This window comes from Pan troglodytes, chromosome 9, assembly GCF_028858775.2.
Source record: "Pan troglodytes isolate AG18354 chromosome 9, NHGRI_mPanTro3-v2.0_pri, whole genome shotgun sequence".
Classification (NCBI taxonomy): Eukaryota; Metazoa; Chordata; class Mammalia; order Primates; family Hominidae; genus Pan; species Pan troglodytes.
The window spans coordinates 38,331,629-38,354,667 of NC_072407.2; the positions used below are offsets into that span (position 1 = coordinate 38,331,629).

At 43.7% G+C, this 23,039-nt stretch overlaps 1 protein-coding gene and 1 pseudogene across 1 annotated transcript in view; both read right to left on the minus strand.

Moving 5' to 3' along the window:
- The window catches only part of ABTB2 (ankyrin repeat and BTB domain containing 2), a 209,386-nt gene that overhangs the window by 170,115 nt on the left and 16,232 nt on the right, over positions 1–23,039 (minus strand). The gene's annotated exons all lie outside the window — the stretch shown is intronic.
- Positions 15,169–16,334, minus strand: LOC134807244 (cobalamin trafficking protein CblD-like; annotated as a pseudogene).

A 23,039-nucleotide genomic window follows, 5' to 3' on the forward strand; every position in this document is an offset into this window, starting at 1 on the left:
TAGAGATGGGTTTCACCATGTTGGCCAGGCTGGTCTCGAACTCCTGACCTTAGGTGATCCACCCACCTCAGCCTCCCAAAGGGCTAGGATTACAGGTGTGAGACACTGTGCCTGGCCTCGAACTCCTGACCTCAGATGATCCACCCACCTCGGCCTTCCAAAGTCCTGGGATTACAGGCGTGACCACCGTGCCTGGCCACTTTTTAGAGAGCAGGTGTATTAAAATGAACTAGTGAGTATAAAGCATTTAGTTCAGTACTTGAAACATACTAATCTATTAGCATACGTTACTTAATTTTATTTTTATTCTTAACACACAGCTCACTCCCTGAGATCTCTAACAGAGCTGTATATGATTTATGTCTCCCCAAAATATGTGCACAGATGACCCAAATAGAAATTTAATTCTGGCTTTGGAAGGCACTCAGGTTTTGAGAAAAGAGCAGATTTTATTTCTTAAGGATGTTACCCTTGGGCTAACATTTGAATGCTTTGTATTTCCTGGGGGAATCGAAGTCAGAAGGCAGGGTCCTAAAAATGTACTCAGTGGCCGAAGCAGTCTGGTTGATGATTAAAACCTTATCCCTGGATGATCTGAGCTGAAAAGGCCATTTCGGCTGTAGACCATTTCAATGCCTCCACAGGTGTACAGAGATTTATGATAAAAGTCACTTGGATGGATATACCTCACCACAGTAGAATCTCTTCTCCAAAGCAAAGTAGAACTTGAAAGCTCAAGGTGCCATTGGGTGGGCTGGCTGCCTCTTGAATTCTCTCACCTAACCTTCACTAAGGACTTACCCCACAGGCAGGCATATGGGTGCCGTGTGGCCACATTAGAGGTCCGTGGAACTCTCTAGAACATACCAGACTAACTTTATCTCCCCTGGGCAATCCCAGCTCACTACTGAGAATGCCTTACTTCTGGTTAGCAAGCAGCACATTCAAGCTTGCCAATCTTCCCCAATACCATTTGTATCTGTCTTTCAGCCAATGTGCACCAAAATCTTCCACAAAGTTTTACTTTGCGCCATTTAAAGATGTTTTACTGGCCAAGTGCGGTGGCTCATGCCTGTAATCCCAGCACTTTGGGAGGCTGAGGTGGGTGGATCACCTGAGGTCGGGAGTTCAAGACCAGCCTGACCAACATGGAGAAACCCTGTCTCTACTAAAAATACAAAATTAGCTGGGCATGGTGGCGCATGCCTGTAATCCCAGCTACTCGGGAGGCTGAGGTGGGAGAATCGCTTGAACCCAGGAGGCGGAGGTTGCAGTGAGCTGAGATCTCACCATTGCACTCCAGCCTGGGCAACAAGAGCAAAACTCCATCTCAAAAACAAACAAACAAACAAACAAACAAAAAAAGATGTTTTACTTTGGGTCAAGTCATTGCAAGGGAGAATGAACAGCTGCGTATTTCTTATTCCACAGAAGCCAAAGCTTCTTAAATGTTTATAGACAACTCATGAGAGTGTGCCATATTCAATTGAAGTTCAACAGGAAAAAGGAGAAATATTCACCAACCAATTGGAAAAAATAAAAACAGTGGTTTAAGCAAGAGAATAAGGATAGACTTTAAAGGTTACTTCTTTTCTGTCTCAAAGTAAATAAAAACCTATTAGAGACAATATTGCTTTATCCAGAAAGATGCCTGTGATGTATCATTGGGATGCACCCGGATGCAAAGCCAACAACTAAAAGTAGCTTAAACAGCCAGGGCGTTATTGTCTCCTATAAGAAGAGCTGGGTAGGGTCGTTTCAGGGTTGGTTGGTTCTGTGACTCAACAGTGTCATCGAGGACCCAAGTTACGTCCTTTCTCCCACCTTGGCCTGCATCAAGATGTTGGGTTTTGCCTGATTTTCCCTGCAGTCATGAGATGGCAGCTGCCGCAGCTCTAGACATGATGTTCGCATATACCATTCAAAAGTCTCAAGACCCCAAACCAAGGGAAAAGAAACCCTTCCAGAGAAGCTCCACCTAGCATCCTTCCCTCAGGCCTTGATGGCCTGAACTGGGTCACATGCCTGTTCTGAAACCAATCACTCTCAATGGGACTAGAATCGTGACAGCCTTCAGGACAGTCGGGACTCACCTCTGGGCCAGCAGAGAAAGCCCAAACTCATACCCCCATTGCTTCTGACACCGAAAGAGCCACAGTTTTGTTAGCAACAATGAAGGAAGGGCAGAGGATTTCTGAATATCCCTCTGGGAAATAACCTGACAGTATTGGCAGGGGTTCACAGCCCTTCAGGGCTTCTAACAATCTAAGCTACATATCTGGCCAGAAAGGCACGCAAAACCCATCCAGATAAGGTAGGTCTGACGTCAAATACCTTTTCATCATGAAACACACGATCTGGTTAATAACTAGATGCAATACACAGACCTTGTTTAGAATCTGATTCAAGCTAATTTATATTTTTGAGGCAAGCAGGAAAATTTGGGTATAGACTAAGTACTAGGTTGTGTTAAGAGATTGTTAATCACACTTTGGGAGGTTGAGGAGGGTGGATCACTTGAGGTCAGGAGTTCGAGACCAGTCTGGCCAAGATGGTGAAACCCCATGTCTAATAAAATACAAAAATTAGCTGGGCATGGTGGCATGCACCTGTAATCCCAGCTACTAGGAAGGCTGAGGCAGGACAATCACTTGAACCTGAGTGGTGGAAGTTGCAGTGAACTGAGATTGCACCACTGCACTCCAGCCTAGGTGACACGGTGAGACTCCATCTCAAATAAATAAATAAATAAATATATAAATAAAATAATAAGAGAAAAAGAATAAATTATTAATCATGACAATGGCATTGTGAGAATTAAATGCAAGAAACTACATTAGGATGTAAGGAAACGCTTTTTTCTCTCCGTCACCCAGGCTCTAATGCAGTGGTGCAATCTTGGCTCACAGCAACCTCTGCTTCCTGGGCTCAAGTGATCCTCCAACTTCAGCCCCCCACCCTCCCAGTAGCTAGGACCAGAGGTGCGTACCACCCCACCCAGCTAATTTTTGTATTTTTTTGTAGAGATGGGGTTTTGCCATGTTGCCTAGGTGGGAACAAATGCTTGCTTGCTTATTTATTTATTTATGAGACTGAGTCTCGCTCTATCGCTCAGGCTGGAGTGCAGTGGCACGATCTCGGCTCACTGCAACCTCTGCCTCCTGGGTTCAAGCAATTCTTGCACCTTAGCTCGAGTAGCTGGGATTACAGGCGCCTGCCACCACGCCCGGCTAATTTTTGTATTTTTAGTAGAGACGGGGTTTCACCATGTTGGCCAGGCTGGTCTCGAACTCCTGACCTCAAGTGATCCGCCTGCCTCAGCCTCCCAAAGTGCTGGAATTACAGGCGTGAGTCACTGCGCCTGGCCGCAAATGCTTATTTTTTAAGGGATACATACTGAAGTATTTAGGGATAAAATGTCATGATGTCTGGGATTTGCTTTAACCAAGTACAGCCAAAAAAGGGAGGTGCAGATAGCAAGAGTCAAAACGGAGCTAACAGTTCAATCTATGTGATGGATATACAGAGGTTATTACGTAAGCCTGTATACTTTTTTAAATGTTTTTAAATTTTTATAATGAAAGCATTTAGCAACTAGGGCATGGTATCTCTGGCCTGCCTTCTGTAAGTTCACTATGCCTTAAGGCTGTTTCTCCTTGAGTCGTTCACATTTTTTCTTCTCTCTCCAAGATCTTTGCACTATCGGCTCGTTCTCTGTTCAAATGTCACCCTGTCACAGGGGTTTCCTCCCCCTTCATAGTCCTTCTGTCTCGTATTAGCCTAATTTTTGTTGTTCTTCAATACAGTTATCACTATGTGAAGTCATCCTACTTGTTTATTTACTAATTATTGTCTATTTCTTCCATGTAGAACAATCTCCATGAGAAGAGTGACCTAGTATAGCTTGCACAATCTTTCTCCAGGGCCAAATTAGCACCAGGTGTATGGAGGGCACTCAAATATTTGAATGAATAAACTGAACTTTCTTTCTTTTGAAAAGCCCTTACCAACACAAAGCAAAACAAATGACTAAGCTAGTGAGCACTTTACATCAATGTAAATTCCCTCTTTTTATTTTTATTTTTGAGATGGAGTGTCACTCTGTTGCCCAGGCTGGAGTGCCATGGTATGATCTTGGTTCACTGCAACCTCTGCCTCCTGGCTTCAAACAATGCTGCATCAGCCTCCTAAGTAGCTGGGATTACAGGTGCCTGCCACCATACCCAGGTAGTTTTTGTATTTTTAGTAGAGATGGGGTTTCATCATGTTGGCCAGGCTGGTCTTGAACTCCTGACCTCAAGTGATCTGCCTGCCTCAGCCTCCCAAAGTGCTGGGATTACAGGCATGAGCCACCATGCCCAGCTACTTTACATAAATTCTTAGTTAGTCCTCACAACAGTCCTATGAGGACAGATATTATTGTGCTATAATTAAAATCCCAGGCTTACTTTAACCCTCACACAAGTGGCAAATATCTGCCAGACAAGTTTCCAGCCCCTATTCCTGGGCCCATGATAGGCATCATCAATGGATTTCTGAATTCTTTCTTCTGAGCCTGAATTCCCCACAGTGCTCCAGACAGTGATGATTGATCAGGCTTGGTCCATGAGGTGATATCTACTTGTCATTCCCACAATAAGTCATGCTGTTAAAAAAACAGGTGCCAGTTAGACTGAGCTACCCCTCCAACAGTTCTTTCTAGGGTCCACTCCTGCCTCTTCAGGAAATGCAAAACCCAAGCCTACAAATAAACCTCAGCATTGGTCAGTAATGCTGCCAGACCACTGGATCAGCCTCCAGGAGGTTATTAAATAGCACAGCCCTGCTGCCAAAGCCTTCTGAGGCTTGGCATGCAAGTAGAGGCTCCCCTTTGGGGACCGCTGGCTGTCCCTGTTCAGTTACAGATCAGAATTTCCAGCTTTGCTACTTTTTAGCTTCCCCTACCTTTCTGCCAAGAGAGCACAAAGAGGCACAAAGACACCAAAGCAGGAGTCAGGGGCCTATGTCTGGGCAGGCTCAGCCTCTACTGGAGTGCCCGTGGCAGACTGTATCACCTCCCTCCACCTCAGAGTCCACATCTGAAAAGTGCACTGATTCGGTCACAGTTAGAGTGCTTTCCAGTTCTTTTTTTGGTTTGTTCTTTGTTGTTGTTGAGGTTGCCTGGGCTGGTCTCAAACTCCTGGCTTCAAGTAATCCTCTTGCCTTGGCCCCCTCAAAGTGCTGGGATTACAGGTATGAGCCACCATACCTGGACATTTCCCAGTTTTAACTTCAGATTCAAAGTCAAAGTTCTTAGAGCTCTGGTATTATGTGCATAATCCCTGGCACATAGAAGGTATCCTATGAATATTTACAGGAGGATAGGAAAAATAACTAGTTTGGGAGCCTCTTTAGTGGTCCATCAGTGGCCACTATCAGAGGAAGGTCTGAATGTGGTGGAGAATAAATGCTCTCCAAGACAGAACCAGTGCTATACCTTCCAGTATGTGTTCTTTCCCCATGGAGGTCCTGTGATAATGCAGGATTAAAAATCAGTGGCCCAAAGTTCTGCTATTTGCTGCCTACATGACCTTAGGCAAGTTAAACTCTCCGTTCCCTAGTTTCCTCACTTATAAGGTGCAGATAATCACAGCACCAACATCATAGCATTATTGAAATAGCAATATACCACCTGTAAGAACCTAGAAAAGTGCATGGCACATAGTAAGTGCTTAATGAAGTTAGCTATTACTATTACTACTCTTACTACTGTATTGATCTATAGATTATCCAGCCCAGGAGAGGGGATTCTGCTGCCTGGTCAAATGCTGGATAGGCCGGGTGCAGTGACTCACGCCTGCAATCCCAGCACTTTGGGAGATTGAGGCAGGCAGATCACTTGAGGCCAGGAGTTCGAGACCAGCCTGGCCAAAACAGCAAAACCTCATCTCTACTGCAAATACAAAAATTAGCCAGGTGTGGTGGCACATGCCCGTAATCCCAGCTACTTGGAAGGCTGAGGCAGGAGGGTCACTTGAACTCGGGAGGTGGAGGTTGCAGTAAGCTGAGATTGCAACACTGCACTCCAGCCTGGGCGACAGAGTGAGACGGTCTCAAAAAAATAAAATAAAATAAAATAAAAATAAAATAAAATAAAATTAAATTAAAAAAAAGAAAAAGCTGGATAAATGTTTACTAAATGAAAGAATGAGTGAGGTAAAACCAACTCTTAATTCCTTCCAGGTCTTTCTCCTCTCTCTGTACTCTAATAGGCTAGCAGTCTCCTACAATGTTAGATTTTATACAAAGGGTAAAGGGATAGTGGTGAGCTTTCTATACATTCCACTTAAACATCTAGGAAAATACCGATTCTAAGTTGACAATGGAAAATTAAGTATGTAGTTTTTAATCCTTAGACCACCCACCAAAAAAACCACAGAGATATAGTCAAAACACATAATAGATACATTAAAACAGAATACTAAAAAATGTTCTAGCCAGGTACAGTGGCTCACATTTGTAATCCCAACACTTTGGGGGGCCAAGGCAGTTGGATCACTTGAGGCCAAGAGTTCAAGACCAGCCTGCCCAACATGGTGAGACCCCCCATCTCTACTAAAAATATTAATACAAAAATTAGTTAGGTGTGGTGGCACATGCCTGTAGTCCCAGCTACCTGGGAGGCTGATGTATGAAAATCACTTGAATCTGGGAGGCAGAGGTTGCAGTGAGCCGAGATCATGCTACTGCATTCCAGCCTGGGTGTCAGAGGGAGACCCTGTCTCAAAAAAAAAAAAAAGTTTAAATAATCTAAAGGCAGGAAAGGAGAAAGGGAGTAGCCAAAAACAGAACAAACAGAAACAAATAATAAAATAACAGAAACTAGATCCAAATACATAAACAATTAGATTAAATGTAAATGTTCTAAACATATCAGTTAGGGCTGGGTGCGTTGTCTCATGCCTATAATCCCAGCACTTTGGGAGGCCGAGGCAGGCAGATCATTTGAGGTCAGGAGTTCAAGATCAGCCTAGGCAACATGGTGAAAGCCTGTCTCTACTAAAAATGCAAAAATTATTTTGTATTTGGGCGTGGTGGTGGGTTCCTGTAATCCCAGCTACCCAGGAGGCTGACAGGAGAATCGCTTAAACCCGGGAGGTGGAGGTTGCAGTGAGCCAAGATTGCGCCACTACTCTATAGCCTGGGCAACAGAGCGAGACTCTGTCTCAAAAATAAGAAAAAAACATACCAGTTAGGAGATAATGGATTATGAGAACAGATAAACAACAAAACATGACTATTTGCTGTATACAAGAAACTCACTTGGAATACGATATAGGCTAGTTAAAATTAAATGTATGGAAAAACATTATGCAAACGTATCAAAAGAAAGCTGGAGTGGCTCTAATATCAGATAAAGTAGACTTCACAGCAAAGAAGATTACTAAGGATAAAGAGGGACATTGCAATCCTAGTTTTTATATAAAGCATCAAAGAAGATGATATTTCTAGGGGAAAGGAGTGGGAGCAATTCAGGAAGATCCTCTGTGTCCCACCCTAGGAATCCATCCCCCTAGCCACTTGAGGGCCCAGTAGCAGGGGAAACGTGGCCTGGCTCTCACTCTCAGGCCTCAGGCACATTTGGTTATCTTCACTCACCCCAGTTCCTTTCCACTCTCAATTAGCTTTTGAAGGAAAGCAACCCCAAAAGTGACAGGAGTCAGGGACCTTGTTGGAAAAAGTCATCCTCAGCCCAGGATTACATACTCCTTCCTTGGTGGTAAAATGTCAACTCTATAGCATCATCCTATAAATGGGACTCTATATGCATGTTGTTAAGGATTTAAAATAAAATTCCCGTATTTCCACTCTTCCCCCTCTCCCAGATATGTTTCTCCCAAAAGAAACTTACAGAGAAAAAAACTTTAGAAACCAAATGATCCTGCCTGGGAGAAAGAGTTCTGGATTATGTTTTCTGCTGCTATGACCTTGGCAGAATCTGGTTTAAACAATCCCCCGGCAGCTGCGCGTACATGGTTAGAATGCACTTTGTCTGCTGTCTCACTCCTAGACCCAACTCCTTGCTGGCTGTTTAACATTTCCAACCCTCATTCTGCCTGTACTCTGAAATGTGTCATCTAGCACAGTGTGTGAAAATATTGAGATTAAGGTGGCCTCATCAGCCCTAAGCAACTCTGACTCTGTCCAACTCCAGAATAAAGATTTGGTTTGTGCTTGGACTGGTCCTGCTGTCCAGGCTGGATTGGCAGTCAAAGTCAGACAGATGGAGAGATCACGTGGGTCAGACAGGTTGGAAGGAGGCCCACTCAGTATCCCCACTCAGTATCCCCCCTTCTGGAAAGACACTGGCCTCAGCATTCAGGCAATCTTCCTTCTTCCCAGGCTTCCAGTTTCAAGAGTGATGAAATCTGTTATCAAGGGAGTACTTGCTTTTTTGACTGTGAGAAATCCTGCAATGACAGTCTCTATCCACAGCATCGGAGTGAGGGACGCAGGCTTTGCAGCTGGAGGGAGCCTGGTGTGAGGCTGGCTTTGATGCTCACTTGCTTGGTGACTTGGGGCAGGCTGCTTAACCTCCCCAAGCCTCTGCTGCTTCCTCTGAAAATTGAGGAGAACAGTATCTGCCCTTCTACTGGTGTGATGAGGATTAAATGAGACAACGTATGCAAAATTCTTAGCACTGTACCTGAGCTAGTAACTGCTGAATAAACAGTTTCTGTTATTACTGCAACAGGATCATTCATTCCTCCAGAGCAGAAACCACCTTTTTTTTCTCCATGATGCCTCTAGAGATGCCGGCCACCGGGCAGGCATTCAAGGAACCCTTATTGGCTCTCAACATTCACACTATCTGGATCTAGTTAGTTGTAGGTACTTCAAAAGGAACATTTTATAACACCCCTCCTTGTCTGGTTTAGTTCTGAAATGGAAAGCAAATTGGCCACTTAGCCATCCAGAATCCTGAAAACACGTGGCCTCTCATATGGTCACATCTTCTATTTGCATCTACAGCTGATTAAAAGCAAAAATCTACGAGATGAACTTTTCAATAATAATTGTCAACACTCAGTTTAGACCAAACAGTTGAACTAAAACTTCAAGTATGTCAAGGTAGCACTGGGTCAGAGATAGACTAGAAGAGAAGTAACATTTAAATTCATCTGGCACAATTTAAGATCCCATTAAGACAGAAATAAACCCAGCCTGCAAGCTATTCAGCACCTAAATGGCTCACTCCTTCAAACCTGTAATCTGAATATTTAAGACACACTCTAAAGAAGTGCTTCTCTTTCAGAGAGGAAAGGTTTCATTAGAACAAATAAACACTGAAGTCAGTGAATATAACAAATAATTGCTCTAACAGCAGCAACCAAAAGATACTCTCATTAATGGTCTGTTGAAACTCTTCAAATAAAGTTACCCTTGCCCTACTTAATGTGGTGATGTGTTTCTCTAGAAGACTGGTTTTTCCATTCCACTTTTCCTTCCAGATCCATCTTCCATCCCACTTCCCACTCCACCCCCCTGCCCAGATCACCCAGCATCTTCTCTCCACAGCATCCAATCTTCCTCTTCTATCCACAGCTGACCTACAGTTCTCAGGCCATGAGGGCTCCCCACCTTCCCTCTCAGCATGGGGTGGAGCATGTGGTTATGGACTACAATGACTGGTTCAATGATGGGGCACATGACCTAGGCCAGGCCCATCAGAGCCAATGAGACTCAAGTCCAGAATCTTTGAGCTATCACAAGAAGCCAACTGGTCCCCTTTCCTACTCAGCTTCAAAGCTGAGGCTGCTGCAGCTAGTTTGCAACCACAGGAGAAAGGCTGCCAGATAATGGAGACAACCCAGGAGCAGAATCCAGAAGCAAGAGTAAGCAAAAGAAACAGGGTCCCAAAGGTACCAGTGAACCTCTGAGTCAAAGTGTACCTGAAGCCAATCCTACTTTGGGACTTTTAAACAAGCCAGTAAATTCAACTGTGTCTGTAGCCTGCAGAGTCCTGACACTGAAATGGTAAACAGAAGTGTACTTAGAAGCAACTTTATGGTTTCTTAGCTTTAAATTACTTAGGAAATGAGAATGATGCACTGGATTCCCAGAACTCCGTCCCATCTCTGTGCCCAAGTATGAGTCCAGGACTGGCTATTTCTGACCAAGTGGTTGCTGGCTGGGAAGTGCCAGGGACTTCACTTGGGGAATACTGCTTAGATAAACAGGTCTTGGGTAATGACAAAGCACTGATCTCAGGACTCCTGACTTCTGGTCCCTGCTGGGTCACTCCTTGGCCATGGGACCTCAAGTAAACCCTTCTGCACTTCATTTTCTTCTAAAGGAAAACAAAGCCCTCTGCCTCTAACACAGGGAGAATAGGAGCCAGTACTGCCTGGTATTTTGGGCTTTGAGTTGGGTAGATCTAGGTTCAAATCCCTAGTCTACCCTAGATCCAAGATTAGGATTTGGGTCAAGAGGCCCAATCTCTCTGACCCTCAGTTTCCTTCTTTGTAAAATGGGAACAAATCAGAGTATTGTTGCACAGAGTTATTTTAAGAATTAAATAAGGTAAAGTTTATAAAGTGTTTAGTAAGGTGTCTGATATATAGAAAGACACAATAAATGGTAGCTATAATAGCTGTGAGATCAAAGGAGAAAGAATGTGAAAGTGCTTTGTAAAAACCATGAGAAACTGTACCTGTATTAGGGATTATTGTCATCACCTCTCATTCCTAAAATGGCCATGGTTATAACATCATAGTGTGGGGTAAAGGCAATAAACTTATGAAATAAATTCAATTGATAAATTATACCCAATCCAGCAGAGAGATAGTTGTCAATGAGGCATAGGGGTGCAAACCCCATGCTATAACTGTCATTTCATCAACAGTTTAGCACACTCCCAAGAAATATGTTAGGGTGGTTCATGGAAAATGCTATCAATAGTGACCTGTTAAATGTTCCTCTGGAGGCCTGGAACTGTTCCCAAGCTATGTGCATGCAGTCAGATCCCTTTGGAACTTTTCCAGAGCTACATCTGCAAAAGTACAGGTAAGATCCCCTTCCTGATTCTCCAACTTCTTTTAACAACTTCATGGGCAGGATGCAAATCTGCCTCTTTATGAATGAGAAATTTCAGTTGCTGAGCTTGGCAGCAGAGATTTCCAAGAAATCCAGCCTTCCAGTGGACCCCCTCCTATGTTCCACCAGCACATCCCATAAAATGAGGGAGTTCTGGGTTTCAAATGGGCTGCTTGCAGGAAAGAGACAGCTGTGGTAAAACCAAAAAGATATTCCTTCCACGTGTTGAAGAATAAAGTCCTCCTGATTGAAGGGACTTTGGCTTCTTTTTAGTTTGGAGGCATTTTAAAAAGCATACATGACAAGCCTAAGAAGTGCTTACCACAAGCATATAAAGGGTCACTTCAACTCATGTAAGTATTGCTTAACGCGGAAAAAATTAAAGCTTGAAAAATCAGGACCATAAAACGCAAGGAGTAAGGAGTTGTGGAAAAACAACCCCATCTGAGGTTGCAATACTCCTTCAGGAAAATAGATACACTGTTCTCTTACTCTCTTTTCTAACTGTAGCCTATATACCAGCCATGTGTATTTTGGACTCCTTCCCATCCTACCATGATTTCCTGTCTAAGTCTGGGTCCCATGGTAACTGGAGCAATTTGGCATGCTGGCCCCAAACACCATGACTGGCCACGTGAGGGATGCCAAGTGGGTATCTCTTCCATAACAAACATCTCTTTCTTCTGGCTCTGTAATGAGGTTACTCTCTTACTCATAAACTCTTACTAATAAAGTCTTCAGTTGATAAATGAATCTTCCCATCCAGCCTCTTTCACTCACCCAGAAGGAAATAATAATCTTTTGCAGAGCCAGAAGATCTATGTACTCAAGTTTACATTGCATGGGGTAGAAGGGTTGCAAGACTGCGGGAAAAAGAAAAATTAAAAACCCCAGCTTTGCCGCTAGCAAAAGTGTTAAGTAGTTCAGTAAAAGCCAAACCTCATTTATGGAGTGAGCAGAAGTTATCCTTGGAAATGTATTTCCTGGTGAGAGTCCCAAGGATATGGTGACATGAGTCACAGGTTTTACAAGCCTGAGGGCTAACTTCTATTTATCTTTCAGATCTCAACACAAATGACCACCTCTGGGACTATGACAACTCCATGCCCCCAATATGATTTTGTAGCCATGGTCTTCTCAGTATAGTATGCAATAGCCTGTATTACAACTGCCTGTTTGATTCTTGCTTTTGGACCCAGAGCTCCTGAAGGGCAGGACTGTAACTTTTCGCCTCTATTCTGATGCAGCACTTAACGTAAAGGAGGCATCTGTAAATGCATGTGATGTGGCTGTAGGCAGACCTAGCTCTAGATCACATCACAAATTTGGAGCATTCACCCTCTAACCTGTCCCAGCCTCCTGCATCTTCACTGCCACCTACCCACTGCACAGTTCTCCCTTCTCCTCCATGAAGACCTACCTTAAGGAAAGGCTACGCTAGTAATCATTCAGACTAAGGTCAAATGGAATCCTACACGCAAAATTATTCCCTCCGAAAATGTAACCCCCACACTCACACTCAGGGTATTATGCACCCATCCACCCTTGACCTAAGGGAATTAAATTATAATTGGATAATTTTAGCCAATCACAGGGGTAGATATTTTGGTTGGGTTTTTTGAGGAGGAGCTAGAAAAACTGGCTCCTCCAGCTGCTTTTGAAAGCACACAGTGACCCACTCCTGGCCCTCAGCAAACCCAGCATCCAGGGACCACCCCCCAGCCCAGGGGAGTTGGTCCAGCCTAGCCCGCTGTCCAGCAATGCCTCTGTTGATTTTGCTAATAGAGCAAACAGACCCTCTTTGAAAAAGAGGCAAAGGCAGCAGAACTCTGCTTTCCTGCACATTTCCTCTGCCTTATTAAGCAAGAAGAACTGGTTTCAGTTAAAAAAAAAAAAAAATCCTGAAAGCCACTGATGGAACAGTCTCTGAAGTGCGTTCAGGGAGTCACAGGACATGGAAGGAAATGGAGGGCACAGGAACATGAATTATGGTGAGCACTGGGGAAATGCCTGCTTCGTCTGGGTGAGAAACAGGCAAAGACTTTGAGGTCAACAATGGCCATTCATAAACAAACAGCTTTAACTTATTAAGCATCAAGGGTTTTACAAATATTTCTTGAATGATTTTACATGTGTTGTCTCAGTTGATTCTCCTAATCCAACCCTATAGCACAAGTACTATCACTTTAAAAAATAAACTGAGGCTCAGAAAGGTTTAATAATTTACCTACCCCCAGAAGTTCAAGAACAGGTAAAAGTAATTGAAGGTGGCAGGAGTCAGAATAATAGTTATGTGGGGTAGACACTAACAAGGAATGGCCATGAGGGTGTTTCCTAGGCAGGAGTGTTTTAAATCTTGATCTTGACCTGGGTAAGTTACATAGCGGCATGTCTGGGTAAAAACGTATCAAGCTGTGCATTTAAGACTCCGGACTTTATGCATCCCAATCTATACTAAAGGAGAAACAAAACAAAACAAATAAATAAGAAAAACAAACAAACAAAATTCCCAAAAACTAAAAATAAAGGAAAAACAGGCTGGGTATGGTGGCTCAAGCCTGTAATTCCAGCACTTTGGGAGGCCAAGGTGGGCAGATCACTTGAGGTTAGGAGTTCAAGACCAGCCTGGCCAACATGGCAAAACCCTGTCTCTACTTAAAATAAACAAATTAGCTGGGCATCGTGGTGCTCACCTGTAATCCCAGCTACTCGGGAGGCTGAGGCAGGAAAATTGCTTGAACCCGGGAGGCAGAGGTTGCAGTGAGCTGAGATTGTGTCACTGCACTCCAGCCTGGGCGACAAGAGTGAGACTGTCTCAAAAAATAAAATATAATAAAATAAAGGAAAAACAGGTAATGCCTCCAGCTCAAATCACACAGTGAAGATCCCAAAATTGAACCCAGGTCTCCCTAATTCCAAAACCTATGTTCTTGTCTCCTTTACTCTGTCAAATTCAAGATTCAGAGGCAGGACATGAGGATACGTTATACCCAGATGCTGGGATCTGCAAGCACATGACTGACGTGTCTCAAACATCTTGGTGCTTCCCCTTTCCACTAAGGGAAGGGAGCCACAGGTGGGAAAAAAAAAAAAAAAAAAAAAGCCACAGGCAAAAGTCATGATGCTGAGTGGTGACGATGGAAACAGAAAGGTCTAAAATCACAGCAAGGCAAACACTATCAGATCCAACCCAAACGTTTCCTTCTCTTGGAAGGAAAATCTCCTGGCTAACATGAATGCTCCTAAGGTGACTCTAATGAAAGCCTTTACATCTGGCACAGCAAGGACAAAAACAACCCTGTCTTTGTTCAACTGTTTTAGACACATACGGGAGCTCATGCCTAAGACCTGCCCCAACCTAAGAATCCAGGCAACTTAAATATCCCTACTGTTCTGTGTTCTCTATGTGAAAGCCACTGTGGCCGGAAGAGAAAAAACTCACTTCTCAGAGCATTTTGCACAGATGAGAGGCAATCAGAAAGGGTATGAATGGTGGCCTGTGGCATGGTTCAGGTGGTTCATGGGATAATAAATAGCTACCACCTATTGAGAACCCACTAATTTTTAACCTCAGGTGCACAAATTGGATTTATCATAATCCTTGGTTCATGACCATTTTTAATTAGCTATAATGTGAACTCAACTCCCAAACAAAAGCTAGAGCCTTGGCAACCATCTACATGCATCTAAACCATATGACCCTCCCTCCCCTAATCCTTCCCTTTCCCTCTTCCCATGAGGCATAACCATCAACCTTGTTTCCCATCCCCTCACTTTCTCTCTTACATGGTATTTACTGTGCCTGTAATGTACTCCTTCAGCACATCTTAATATTTGGTTTTTTTTTTTTCCGTAACCAAATGTGTGATTTATTTTTGGAATAAAGTAATTAAAACTGAGGCCTTTTTCCAATAAAGGGGAGAAATAACAATAACAGATAATACCCTAGTTACAAGCTAATTACCACATCCTATACAATGTGGGTGTGCTCAACATGTATTCAATGATATGAATAATGAACATTTGCAATTTTAAAATCCCATATCACTTGCCAGGGTTGTAAATTCATAAATGCTGAAATAAATACTTAGAAATAAGTATATTTTAAAAACTTTAGTCTGACAGTGTTTGTAGATCAACCCAAATATTACATACAAATAATACAGCAAATGAATGGACATTTCCGCTAATTTCCACTTAATTTCTTCATAATATGGCTGTCTGGTGTTGCATTAGTGAAGATGCTTCCTACAACTACACGGGTACCCCAGAGACTATGACGAATCACTTTAAGCATCGAAGGTCATCAACAGAGAATCCTAAATGTCGGTAGCATTCATCAGTTTCAAAAAGAGTGTTGTTTGTATATGGTCCAAAAAAATGCCAAACCAGATGATGGGTCAGTAAAGTCAGCCCAATATCCCTCAGCTCAAAGAGTACAGCAAATTTCCTTAGCAACATTGATGAACTTTTCTAAGAGCACTTCTCTTTCAGTTTCTACTTCTTCACTCTAAACAGTCATATTATTCTTAGTTTTCTGTGTTACAATCAGAATGATTAATTTGCTATTAGCTACTTCTGGAAACAGTGATTCAAAATCTTTTCGCCGCAATTCTGGACACGTTTGTATTGCACACTCCACTCTGGCACTTTCAAAGTTAAGTTTCTGCACTGTTAATTTCTTGTTCAACAGGTGCATCATTACCCTGAAATTCACTCACATATTGTGTCATCACAAACTTGTGTCTTTCACTTGATAAAGTTTCTGCTAGAACATCAGGCAAAGTTTTATAAAGCAGGCTTTTCTTCTGTGAAGCAGTCCCATTGAGGTGACAATCAAAACCTATGATCCCAGGAAGCTTGAACCTCTGATCTTGAGGTCCAAACGGTCCCATAGTTTCATCAGGCCACACCTTTTGAGAGCATATATCTGGAGGTAGAGCGGCCACATGAGACACCTAAACCTGACAATCCTGCGGTTGAAAAGGCTTTGGGATTGCCAATGTTTTAACTAAAGAGTAAAATCCTGGGAGATAGGAAAACAGTCTGGCTCTGTTACAAAGCTCATTGGCCAACTCTACTGGAGGGAACAGTTCACTAAATAGCTTTCCTTTGGTAAAGTTATTCCAGTCACCACCACTGTCTCCAGCTGTCCCAGAACCCGACGTTCCTGCCATCCAATATTTGTTTTTAATTTCTCTACATTGTATTGTGCTGTAATATAATCTTTTGAGCTTATTTTTTTCACTTACTACTAAAGCTTATTCAACTAATTTTTCCTCCTATTCATTCAATGTCAGCTAAGCCCATGCACCTTCTGAGAAGCATTGTTTACACTTTTGCATTTCACATTTACAACACCATAAGGCAGGTACTACTATCATTCCAAGTTTATAGATTAAAAAACAAATAGGTTGAGGTACTTGCCCAGCACCACATTAAAAAAGCAGCCAGGCCAGGCACAGCATTCTGGGAGGCTGAGGCAGGAGGATTGCTTGAGGCCACAAGTTTGAGACTAGCCTGGCCAACATAGTGAGATCTTATCTCTATAAAAAATTTTAAAAAATTATCTGGGTGGGTGTGGTGACTTGTGCCTGTAGTCCCAGCTGTTTGGAAGGATCAGGTGGAAAGATCACTTGAGCCCAGGAGTTTGAGGTTGTCATGAGCCATGATCGTACCACTACACTCCAGCCTAGGTGACAGAGGGAGGCCCTGTCTCAAAAACAAACAAACAAACAAACAAACAAACAAACAAACAAAAAAAAAGCAGCTTACCTGCAGTTAGACCCGGGTTTGTTTCCAAAGCCCTTATTTCCCTACTGTAAGACTCAGGGTTAATGCTTGCATATGGGTGGGCTCCCTCCCCATGCCAAAGGAAGGGTGGCCAAAGATAACCCCCAAACTGGTAATCATCATCACCATCATCATGACTAACATACGGGAGACTCACACACCAGGTCCTGTTCCAAGCATTTTACGAGGTGTAGTTCATTTAATCTTGTCCACAACTATCATATGAGGGAAACAGGATTATCCCTATCTTACAGACAAGTAAACTGAAGCACCGAGATATGAAGTAATTTGTCCAAGAAGAAGTGGAGCCAAGATTTGAACGCAGGCAGTCCAGCTTCATACCCACACTGTCAATCACAAGGCCCTACTGCTTCTCAGTTTACTGAGGAGGACAACCACCTGAGTGCAAGTGAGTGGATTCGGATGAGTGCTGGCTAAGAGGAGGCCTGTGCTGGGCTTGCACCTGGGTGGAAACTGCAGCACTTCCGGAACCTGGCTTATTTGTTGAGGAAGGCCCCGATTCTGGGCCTCTGTCTGGGGAGAAGAGTTGCATGCAGGGGCTGTGTAGGGAAGGAGGCAGGGGTTGAGGAGGAGGAACAGCAGACCACAACACAGACAGCCTTAGGACGGGCACAGCTGACTGGCTGCGGTCTCAGCCTAGGGAAATAACAAGGTTCTCAAAGCCAGGACTGGAAAGGCCAAAGGGCAGTACCTTGAGGAAAGATGGCACAAGCAGCTTTCTCAAAAAATTCTGACACTGTACTTATAATGCAGGATTCTTATTTGACCCAATAGCCTAATGCTTTTGATTAAAACTTTCAGCATGGAAAACGTGGGCTTTGAAGCCTGACAGTACTAATCTCAAACGCTGGCTCTGCTACTTGTGTGTATGTGTGACCTCGAGCAAGTCATTTCAACTATCTCAAGGCCTCAGTTTCCTCATTTGTAAAATGAGGATAAATAATGTGACCTACAGCTCACAGGCTGTAGTGAGGATTCCATAAGATACTGCATGCAAATCACTAGTGTCCTGCTCACCTCATAGTAGGCATTCGGCAAATAACAACCTATATTTTTATCACCACCGACTCATCACATTTGGTTGGAAAAATTAAACGAGATAGCATCCAATAAACATTGGTTATCTTTCTAACACCTCTCCCCACCTCCCCCCACTCAAATCACCCTAACCATGATCTCCACCTTACCACCCACAGAGAAGACCCTCAAAGACTGGCCTTTCCCAAACTGTACATCCTCAAGAGGGTCCTTTGCCCCAAACATACTCTGAGAGGAGTGCAGAATAAAATCCACCCCCAGTGATGTAGATGGAATTCACAAACCTGCCCGTTTATCTAGAATCGCCGCAAGAGTTGCTTTAAAAATACAGATGTCGGCCAGGCACAGTGGCTCACACCTGTAATTCCAGCACTTTGGGAGGCCGAGGAGGGTGGATCACCTGAGATCAGGAGTTCAAGACCAGCCTGGCCAACATGGTGAAACCCTGTCTCCATGAAAAGTACAGAAATTAGCTGGGTGTGGTGGCGCATGCCTGTAATCCCAGCTACTCAGGAGGCTGAGGGAGGAGAATTGCTTGAACTCAGGAGATGGAGGTTGCAGTGAGCTGAGACTGCACCACTGCACTCCAGTCTGGGTGACAGAGTGAGACCACTTCTCAAAAAAGAAAAGAAAAAAAAAAATACAGATGTTCTGGTCGGGAATGGCGGCTCACACCTGTAATCCTGGCACTTTGGGAGGCCGAGGTGGGTGGATCACTTGAGGTCAAGAGTTTGAGACCAGCCTGGCCAACATGGTGAAACCCCATCTCTACTAAAAGTACAAAAAAAAAAAAAAAAAAAAAAAATTAGCCGGGCGTGGTGGGGTGCACCTGCAGTCCCAGCTACTTGGGAGGCTGAGGTGGCAGAATCACTTGAACCGGGGCAAGGCTTGCAGTGAGCTGAGATCACACCACTATACTCCAGCCTGGATGACAGAGGGAGACTTCCTCTCAAAACAAAACAAAAAAACAGATGTCTTAGCCCCACTTTTACAGGTTTTCACTTAATAGATTCAGGGTGGGTTCCAGAATACCAATGTTATTTTCAAACCTTATTTATTACTATTACTTTTATATAGAGACAGGGTCTCATCAGCCTTGGAGGAAAAAAGCAGAACCTAAGCCTAGGAATATCAACAGTAGGAACAGTGGCAGTGATGGTAGCAAGAGCACTCCCTAAAGCCCCTTCCATCGTCTTGAAATCAGCAACAGTATCTACCTCTGCAGGATACTGTGTGGCTCAAAGGAGAAAATGCAGGTAAAACATTGTAACACATCTAAGTTCTTACTATGTGCCAAGCCTTATGTTAACTGTTTTATATACATTTTGCTATTTTGTTTAGTCACATCATCCCTGGGAGGTATTTTTTAAAACACCATTTCTGGTCATCTTGACCAGGCTGGTCTCCAATGCCTGGCCACAAGTGATCCTCCCACCTAGGCCTCCCAAACTGCTAGGATTACAGGTGTGAGAACCTGCACCCAGTCCAGAACATCAATTTTTAAAGTGCTTCAAGATGTTTCTGCAACCAGCCGGCTCCGGCAATGAGTGACTTAAGGGAAAGGGGAAGAAGTATGTGGGCTCATGCTAGAGGTCACCACACCCCACTCCACACCACATCCTTCTGAGGCCTGAGGGGCTGTGGGGACAATGAAGGCGACCACAGCACAGATAACAAACAAAGCAACTATTTGGCAAGAAGAGTCCGAGTTACCCATTAACTATGAGTGATCTGTCAGTGCCAGAGAAGCCTCACAAAAGACGATGGTGTGGTCGCCTGGGAGGGCCCTCAGTGAGGACCCAGTTACACCAATGGCAACACAATCATGCAATATCCTGGCCTTGTGTCCTTCCTGTTTTCTCTTTGAGATTGGTGCCTCCCTGAGTAGAATCATCCCTGGAAAGTAGGGATATCATCATTTCTCGGTGCCATTTGGATTCCCCCAGTTTAAACTCCTCTCTTGTAACAATGGTGATGAAAATTACTGGATTCCCTACATATGATTCCAAGTTATTTGGATTTCATCACTAGTGGCAGATTTAGCACATTCTGGATGTTGGCAAACGAGTGGCAATTGCATAAATACATGAGCACTTCACACCACAAATTAATCCTATAGAAATAATCCAGCTCTGATTACACTGTTTGACTGGGTGGTGCTTGTTAGCTTGTTATACAGCTGGAATCAGCAGGAAGGAGGCAGGCTGGTCACCATGTGGGGTACCAGAATGACAACTGCACAGTCATGATTTATGATAACTGCACAGTCATGCTTCTTAGCCCCACCATCCTCCAAACAAACAAACAAAAACAAAAAAAGAAAAAAGGACAGGAAGGAAGGGAAGAAGGAAGAATAAAAGACCACACAGAGTCCATAATATGCAAGTTTAACTTAGACACTCACTTTACACACTAAACCCCTTCTGGGTCGCTTTTTCTGACTAGACAGATAATACATTCTCAAGGAGAAAATGCGAACAATACATGAAAAAATAGTGCACCAAATGCCATTGCTGGGAAGCAACAATAATGAAGATGGCAACAGTAGCTCATACCTGGTGGCTACTACCTGCCATGTGCTGGGCTAAATGCTTTACTTAGCATCATCCCATTTAATTCGCACAACCAGCCTGCCAGGTAGTTTTAGTATAATCGCCATTTTGCAGATGAGAAGATTGAGGTATTGCAAAGTTAAATAATTAGCTATATGATCTAGCCAAGTGACTGCGGGAGTCAAGGTGCGAACCCAGGACCCAGGTGTGACCAAATATCTTTTCAGAAGGATCCTTTCTACAGCTCAAGAGAGGACTCTTTTGGTCCTACTCTTCTCAGAGATACTCCTCCCAAAGCCACCCTCAGCTAAGATCTCAGTGAAGGCTCTGTTCGACTCAGCCAAAGGACCACAGGTCATGTGAAGCACTAAAAACTTTAACCTCAAGTTCCAAGGAGCCCCAGATCCTGGCAGTAGCTGTTCTGGTGGCGGCTCTCCAGGTAGATACCAATAGGCCAGCTTTAGGCAAACACCTCTGAAAGAGCTCACCTCCCATGGTGGAAGAAACAGTCCCTGAATGAAAGCTCAGAAGAGCTCCTAGTTCAAACAAACAAACATCCTCTGATTTATGACAAGAAGCCAATCAACAAGCTCAGTAGGAAAGATGAGCCTTAGAGGAAAAAGCAGAACCCAAGCCTAGGAATATCAACAGTAGGAACAGTGGCAGTGATGGTAGCAATAGCACTCCCTAAAGCCCCTTCCATCATCTTGAAATCAGCAACAGTATCTACCTCTGCGGGATACTGTGTGGCTCAAAGAAGAAAATGCAGGTAAAACATTGTAACACATCTAAGTTCTTACTGTGTGCCAAGCCTTATGCTAACTGTTTTATATACATTTTGTTATTTTGTTTAAATAGTCACATCATCCCTGGGAGGTATTTTTTAAAACACCATTTTGCTGATGAGGAAACAACTTGAGAGGGGCTGACTTGCCTGAGGCCACGCAGCTTGGAAATGATAAAACCCGACCTTGTGTCAAGGGTCCAGAGGTTAGAGCCACAAGAATCAATGGCCTTAATCTCCATTTCCATGAATCTTCTTGTTTCTGCAAACAGAGGGCTTCTGAGAAGCTGGGGAATGGTTAAAATTTTTAGACCTGTGAAAACCCAGAAAGCTGGCCCCAAGCGACCCACCGCTGACCCACTCTAATGGCTGTATTGTTGCACAGAACTGTCTGCGATGATGGAAATGTTCTATATCTGCATCGTCCAATATGGTAGCCACTAGCCACATATGACGAGGGAGCACAAGAAATGTGACTTGCATGACTGAGGAAATGATTTTTTTAAACCTTATCGAATTTGAATACATTTAAATATACACCTGTGGCAAGTGGCCGCCGTATTGAACACAGCAGCTCTGTGGCTCCTCTCACTCACAGCTTGTCAGGTCTCCTGGGCACCACAAGATGAAAGTTCTACAAAAACTCATGAGTTCCCAGGCCAGGCCTCAGTGTGAACGGAAAAATAAAACAATTTTTTCTTACTCCCAAGCAAATGCCATTGCTCTGATCTTGGAACGTTTTCAGCTGGAAGAGAGAAATGGCCATTTCCAAAACAAATGACCTCTCCCCATTTTCCTCCCTTTAAGGAAAAAGATTAAACGTGTAAAGGGTCCCCCATTAAATTACTTAGGAAAGGTTGCCACATTTTCTGGTGACAAATGCCTTTGGCTTATGATGACACAAGGACTCAAACACGGTAGAAAGAAAAAGCCAGAAGGGTAAACAAGAAGAGGTCCCACACTCTCCAAGGTATCATAAATCAAGGAAATAGACTCAAGGAGCTAACAGCTTCCAAACATTCTTCCTCTTGAGCTATTTTAAGCAACCAATACACACAACCTTTCAGAGGCAATTTCATTCACACTAACAGAAGAGAAACAATGAGCTTCATAGGGTATTATCTTTAAACACGCAGAGAAACAAATACCTACCCCACAGTTCTCAGGCGCAGCTGGCTGGCCACCCCACTGGGCAATGTTACTATTTTCAGGCCCCCAATGGCTCAGTTGTTGAGATGCAGTGAGGGATGCTTTGGCCTTCCTTCAGTTCCTCTTGTCCTCATGGGCCAACCCATTCATTTCTTTGCTCAGGAAATCACTGCATGTGCTTCGTCCCCACCCAGGCCACTCCTGAGGACAGGAGGCCACAGGGCAAATGAGGACTTCAGAGCTCAAAGAGCCCGGCTGTGTCATTGACTAGCTATGTCACCTGAACTTCTCTGAGCTTGTTTTTCAGCAGCAAAATGGGAGTAAGAGTATATATGATGGTAAGAATCACATGATATAATACATGTGAAGCACATGGGCCGGGGTCTGGTGCTTTGTAAAAGTTTGACCCACGGTAGGTCTGTGCTGGGTATCAGAGTTGAGAATTCAGTCTCTTGGCTTCTCTGGCTGGGGAGGGAACACACATGGTTGAAGAGTAGAGAATCAGGGGTAAGACTGCCTGGACCACCACTTATTACCTGCATGACCGTGAGCAAGCTACCAAACCTCTCTGTGACTTTGTTTCTTCCTCTTAAAGATGGGAATCACAGTATTCACTTCATTTACCA